The sequence below is a fragment of the Ipomoea triloba genome, chromosome 13, assembly GCF_003576645.1.
Source record: "Ipomoea triloba cultivar NCNSP0323 chromosome 13, ASM357664v1".
NCBI lineage: Eukaryota > Viridiplantae > Streptophyta > Magnoliopsida > Solanales > Convolvulaceae > Ipomoea > Ipomoea triloba.
In genome coordinates, this window is record NC_044928.1 from 1,275,851 (window position 1) to 1,283,188 (window position 7,338).

General features: G+C 39.0%; 1 protein-coding gene across 7 annotated transcripts in view; it reads right to left on the reverse strand.

The window, feature by feature from the left end:
* Positions 1–2,604: 2,604 nt before the first annotated feature.
* LOC116001712 (receptor like protein 22-like) overlaps positions 2,605–7,338 on the reverse strand; it is a 7,476-nt gene continuing 2,742 nt past the window's right edge. The window contains exons 3-12 of one of the 7 annotated variants that reach the window (XM_031241622.1): positions 6,870–7,069; positions 6,006–6,713; positions 5,666–5,889; positions 5,062–5,477; positions 4,615–4,667; positions 4,140–4,324; positions 3,867–4,052; positions 3,641–3,767; positions 3,261–3,398; positions 2,605–3,106 (exon numbers count right to left, since the gene is read on the reverse strand). The gene's annotated coding sequence lies outside the window, so the exon portion shown is untranslated. Of the gene's footprint in view, positions 3,107–3,260; positions 3,399–3,640; positions 3,768–3,866; positions 4,053–4,139; positions 4,328–4,614; positions 4,668–4,779; positions 5,890–6,005; positions 6,714–6,869; positions 7,070–7,338 lie in introns of all 7 variants that reach the window. The other 6 variants (XM_031241626.1, XM_031241627.1, XM_031241625.1 and 3 more) reach the window with 6 other exon arrangements.

Consider the following 7,338-nt stretch of genomic DNA (forward strand, 5'->3'; position numbering starts at 1 on the left):
TATCTGTTGAATTGAATTGAAGCATGCATATCACAAATAAAACCATGGGTTGGCCATTGAATTTATATGTGTCAATGCAATAAATTAAATTAATTTAGCATGTTTCTGTCATGATGCATTCTTTTCATAAAAATTAAATCCCAGTGACATTCCAATATAGCGAGCAGTGTGGTACTGTGGTTCACGTGATTTTGTGTGTGTTTGTTTTTTAGTTCACGGTGTGAGTGTCAGCGTGAGTTCTTTTAGTTGACCTTCACGTCTTCGTTTTGCTCCTTCGTTCTCCGGTGCGCCCTCGGGTGTTCTCCTTATGCTTTAAATCTTCGTTTTCTCCAATATTAGCATCTTTTCATGCTTGTTTGCTCATTGCTCGGTCCTTCCTTCCTTCAAACAAAATTCACCGAATTAAGAACTATTCCACATTCCTTTACATAACATTTGAATAAAAAACAAGTATAAATGAGCACAAATAAAAGGTTATTTCATGACATATCACATGCTTTTGAAGTTCTAAAGGATGATGACACAGAGATATATGATACCACCAAAGTACATAGTCCCAAGGTGGACTAAAAATGCTCGGGCACACAAAACAAGTGTGACAGGCAAGGAACAAAGTGCAACATGCAATAAAGAAGCAGAGGACAACAAACTAGCAGCAAAACTGTTAAAAGAGTTCTACAACTGCCTGACACTATCAAAGGGGAACACAACAGAAATGCAAGAAATGTCAACAGAAATGCAAGAAATGTTAAACTTTTTGGAGGAGCACAAAGGTAAAATATTGAAGAGCAAAGGAAATACATAGAATAAAAGCAACAATAGTGAGTTACTGGAGACTTTTTATTAGGGGTGTGCATTCGGTTAACCGTTTTAACCGAACCGAATTAATCGAAATTTTAAAACCTTTAACCTTTAACCATTAACCGAACCGAAGTATGTGTTACCGAATTAACCGAACCGAAATTTTTTCGGTTAATCGGTCGGTTAACCGATTAACCGAACTTTTTAAACCTAAAATATAAAATTCTAAAAATAACACCTAAAATAATAAATCCAATTAAAATAAAATACAAATCATCCATAACTTCAAATATTCAAACATCCATAACTTCAAATCTTCAATCTAATTAGTATTTAGTATTTATATTTAATTATTTATCTATATATATAAAAATTTGGTTAACCATTTGGTTAATTCGGTTAACCGACCTTTTGAACCGAATTAACCGTTAACCGAAATTTCAAGATTTCTTTAACCATTAACCGAATCGAATTTTTTGGTTTGGTTAATGGTACGGTTAACCGAAATTTTTCGGTAAATTGCACACCCCTACTTTTTATGGCACACAAACAAGCATTACCATAACAATCAAGCCACCACAAATATCAAAGAACAAAGGAAGCGGAAAGCGATTTAAGAGTGCACGTACGCGAAAAAGCAGTAGATAAGATAAAGAAAGACGGACACAAGTGTCATTATTGTGATGAACTAACAGCCCACTACGACAGCCGTAACTGTACCCTAAACCCAAAGAAAAAGAAACAGCAGAACAGCAAAGGGAAGGCATAGCTAGTTACTTGAAAAAAAAAACTGTAGTGTTACATTCAAAAGACATGTCCTATCTGAATCCTAACTACAATTAGATTTATGAATTTACTTATATTTTTATTTTGGACTGCCACAACGTGTTGCTAAAATATTTTTAAAAGTCCATTTATTTTTTTTAAAAAGAAGAGAATATGCCTTATGTAAAGGCACACAATTTGTACATTACATGCAGACGATATAAAAACGAATCGGCACTGATAATGCTAAATACGGCAATACGAAGTTGAAACGGGTAATACGATCTCCTATTAATCAAAAGGATCCAAGCCCGGTTTACAGTACAAAAAGGGCTCAAATGGCTCGGCGGGTCGGTAGTGGGCTTTCCTACTATCCTCTGTCCAAGCACAATTCAAGGCTTAGTCTAGAATCAGCCAAAAGATCCTCTCTTTCCTCATAAATGCGGTATTTATAAGAGGGAAAAGTGGCGACCCGGGGCTCCGGCATGGGAAGCACGTGGCGGGCATGCAACTACTCAGCCCTCTGCCTTGGAGGGGAGAAGCACGTGGCGGTCACGATGGGACTGCTCTCCGGAAACCAAGGGTGGCTCCTGACCCGATTAGGTCGGCCCGGCCAAAAGGATGGGCACGGCTAAGGTCCGAGCCACCGACCGTAAAACCCCGACCGTACAAGGTCGGAGTATTAACACTATCAGGCACACAACGGTATACATAAATTGTTCTAAACATTCACCACTAACTATAATAAGCCGAATCAATAACGGAAGATTAATGAATTTGCTTGTATTCTTAGTTTGGGCTGCCACAAACTACCAGTATGAACACACAACTGTAACAAACCATACGGTAATATAATCCAATATTTTACCCATAAGATTGCACGTTTATTAATTAGTTCACTTTATTTCTTGTTCAAGTATTAAAATATTCGTACACGATATAAGTTAGCAGACACACTTACAAAGTAGTAAATGCACACGTTATAAGTTAGGAGGCACACAAAAACCGGAAGAAAACACGCAATATACCAAATAGTAGTGACAACTAAAGTAATACGTGAATAATAATAAAACTATAACACTGTTGGTGAGCGAATAAATCTATTACACTAGAAATGAAGTAGTTGAAAACAGAACAAAATTGTGTGCAAACATTAGTAATGAAAATCCAACAACGACCCCCATAAGTAAACAACTAGTTAACAACAACAAGGAAACTAACGCCCGGAAAGAAAGTGTAACACATGAGCCATATTGCTAGTACAGTGTGCATTTACATCAACTATGCAAAGCTCCTTCATATAACGCAAATGTAGCCTCTGAAGTTGCAATTTGTCACCACTAGTCAGCCCACAATCTCATTTTGCAACACCTTGACCAACATAACTCTCCATGTGTCACATAAGATACATGCCACAGTGCACCTTGTTCTTGGTGTCCCGCCACTTCATCGGCATCCTTTTGGTCTTCATCAAATTCTCACAAACAATTGACTTGAACTTCTCACCAACATATGTGAAATATTCGGACAACAACAGTTTCTAAAATACAAAAAAAAAAAAAAAAAAAAAAAAAAAAAAAANAAAAAAAAAAAAAAAAAAAAAAAAAAAAAAAAGAAGAAGAAGAAGAAGAGCACATCGCTTTAAGATTACCCATTAAAACAATGTACAAGCAGACAATGGGAAGAAAGCGTACCACATTTTTTGGGGTATCACCATACTTCACCGGAGTGGGCGGTGTCGAACCAGAATTATCAATAATTTCAAGCCGCTCGTATTTGAAGTTGACACACAAGAGGTAGAAATGATTTTGTTGAAGGATGAGAAAGAAAAGCTGAAACAACAACAAAAATTATGAGACACCTTAAAAATGTATGGCCAATCTAATGAGCACACACATATACACTAATGGGCTAACATACGATAACTACTAGGCACACATGCAAATAAAAAATGAATGGTCAGCAATAATGAGCACACATAGAAACACTAATGGGCACACAGACCCTAACTACTGGGCACACAATGCATAAATGATATAAAAGGTATGAATTGAAAGTTTGGCAAAACACTTACGAGATGAACATGACCCCATGTTTTATGACCAAGTGCAAAATCAGCGCCCCAAAGCCTCCGAAAACTTACCCAACTTCTGCTTGTCTATTTTATTTTTTTTTTGAACAACTAACACACCAGTGTTCAACTGTTAATCAATAGAAAAATACAAAAAGTTGATAACTGTCAAGATCGCGCAAAAAAAAACACAAACGTAAACAAAACAAGAAACAGAAATGCACATAACTATACAGTAGTGAACGGAGAGGCAAACACCCTAGCTGGTGCTCATGGATCCTTGGTACGTTCTCTACAAGTTAATATACAGGATCATGCATTAATCACACCGAAAGAAACCTCCGCCCCAGGTGCCAAAGAACGTATATCATCACGACTAACAGTCCGACCACTGTAAGAGAATAAAAACTCATGCCTACAAAACCGTGTGAGCATTCATCACAAACAAGGGAAAAAAAAACATTCGGCACGACAAAGAAGTACAAATGCAACAACAACTTACAAATCATCACTCCCATACTCGAGCACCCACTTGGAAAAATTGACATCATCCAATAAATCGAGTGAAGGCATGGAAGCAATAGAGTGGACACCACCAGGATGAATTGACCCCATAACAGTACGAGCTGTTCTATTGTCCTTGCGTGGAGCAGGACAAACGGATGTGGAACCCACACGAGGAACAACCTGCTAGAAATCCACAAGACCATTAAAACAAGGCTATTGTAGATGAATAATGCCAAAAGGAAAAATGCTGATCAAACGTGAGAAAAATAAAAAACCTCTGTGGGTGTAACGAACGACCGACCATCTACAATGTCACTTAAATCAATACCCTGCCGTGAAGGGCCCACCAACCGCTCCCCCCCCCCCAGCAACTACAAGTACCACCCCACCAGCAACTACAGGTACCAACAGTGCACACATCCTAGAACGAAGAGGCACGCCAAAATAGTGAATATTAACATTTAACTTACCAGGGCCCCAACATTAATTCAACCCCCTCAATTGCGCGTAGACCGCCAACCGGCTGAATAAAATATATTCAAGTTATTATAACAACATAAAGGACAACTAAAAAAATCAAAAGGGCACACAAACAACTGAATGAGCACAAAAAAAAAAAAAAAAAAAAAAAAAACCTATGAAAGAACACAACACCATATCCGAACCACCATCCACACCCCCATCATGAACTTATTGTTTGTCATTAACACCTAAGTAACCACCATGCTAAGAACCAGAAACGTGATCAATATTCACATCCTGCATCCCAGAAAGAAAAACACAAGGCAGAAATGAAGAGAGTAACATAAATAACTCCAAAAATTAAGTACTTGGCAAACTATGCTTGGTTAATGGGCACAAACAGATCAGAAAGCAGGCACACATAAACGAGTACAAAACATAAAAGCGAAACATACCCGGTCAATACCAACACCCACACCATGGTCATCATAATTCATTAATCACCCTAGCAATATTAGACACATCACCCCACGCATCGCGTCCAAACTCCTGAGTTAATCCAAGGCTAAAAGATGAGAAATCCTTCAAATTAGGCTTCTCCAATATGACACGCTCAACCTCTGCTAACGGCCGTATATTATCAGCATTACCCCAGAACTCATCATCAAACTGAGTAAATGTGGGCTGTGAGCATGGTTCATCAGTGGATTCGGGAATGGAGGGATGCGGCTTCAACCCAGTTAGTACCTGCGCAGCATCTAAAACCTGCCGGAAATTCAGATTATTCCTTGCAACCACTCACCAACTGGACAAGTGTGAGAATGCACCTGGCTAGCTCCCCGGTCTTGTCAGCCAAGCGCTCAAGTAATGTCTAAAAATCAAACAAAAATAACCCAAACAACTGACATTATGGAAAAAAAAAATTAGAATAGAGAACATAGAACGCATAACGAAATATAACCTATTATGGAAGAAAAATACAAGTGCACAAAAAATATGAAACTAGTATCTAATGGGGAGGAACAGGAGAAATCGGGGCAGCAGAATCACCACGAGTACCTCGCAAATCCACACCCCCGTCAGCAGACAATCTACCACCCTCGGGCATTGCATCGGACGACACAACACAAGGAAACTCAAGCTCACCATACCTAAAACCACCCCCCCCCCGGAATCTCCAAGGCCTCGCGCCAATGAAGCATCTGTGATGTTAGCCCCCGAAACGCTAGGACAGCCCGAGGCACGACACGAACCGTAGGTCGAACCCGATCACAATACAATAACTACAACGCAAACAAATTCCACGATAAAATGAATAAATAAAACTTATATTCAACCAAATCCATGATAAAAAAAAAACCAAAAAAAAAAAAACTCATATGAAAAATAAAAGACTCACAATCAAGCTAGAAGAGGATATAACCCGAAAACCGTGGGTTGCCGCCTGCCATCCACATCGCATGTGTAGAAACAAGTTCCTCAATCAGATAACGACACCAATTCTGTTGTGAGATAGTAGCAACATCATCCAAATGATGGAACACTATCTGATTACAATATCCATTGCTCATACAAGAAATCAGCGAGGAAATCAATAGAACCATAAAATACATCTTGAACCACAAACCCCATAAAGATCCTCCCTAATAAGCTGTTCAACTTCAGCGAGGGACACATCATGTTGTTGCTTCTCAAACTTCTTTCGCCGCGCAGTCAACAACTTGCTCTTCACATAGCGATCCCGCCTTGTTATAACACCTCCACCTCGTGGGAACACGAGAATGGAACTAACATCCTCCTCCCTAACAATGAAGACCTCCCCCTCACCCAACAGTACGCACATCTTCTCACTGTCAGAATTTGACAGCAACCAACGACCCAACCGAACGGGCAACTCCTTAATCTTTAACTCAAGAACAACACCAAACCCAATATCACAAATGTCCTTCCTCTATTGTCACGTAAAATCTTCCAATGCCTCTACAAAAGCAAATGTGGCACTCTAATTCCTGCCGCATTCTTTGAATACCAACAACTGGATCTTCCACAAAATCATTAGGTAGCTGGGACGAACAACCCTCTGAAGGCGCTTCCCTAACTCTTTTAGCTACGACCAACAAACACAAACAATAACTAAGAAAAAAAAACAACCACAAGAAAAGAAACACTAATAGTCCAATAAGACAATAAAACAAAAAAATAATAATAACCCATTGACACACAATATCCAGTCACCAAAACACTACATCAAAGCGATGCACACCTGGGTGGCAGTCGCACCTGCCCGTGCCCTCACGGCTCAGGGCGGTAGCCCTGGGCACCACCTCCCTTCTTGGACCCCTTTGCATGGGTCTGCTTCCTGACTTGCACCAATCTTCCATTGGGCTAGCTTGTCTTGCACCGCCCTGACCCTCTGTTTCGCACCCCTTATTCCTTTGACTTGCCGAACCAAAACAATTGCGCCTATATCCCATAAGACTTGAGTTTAGTTTGTAAATTTTTATAATGTTGAAACTTGTTTTAATTAACTCAAATTGAGTTGAGATTTTATATATAATATAAAATAATATAACCTAAAAGAGAGGTTAATATAATAAATAAGAAAGTGAGCCAAAAATGTCAGTAAGTTCAGAGCCCAGACTCGCCGACATATAAAGACAATTGAAAAAAAAAAATCTATGACAGTAAATGGACATTGCAGCACTATATAATCAAAAAAAAAAAAAAAAAAA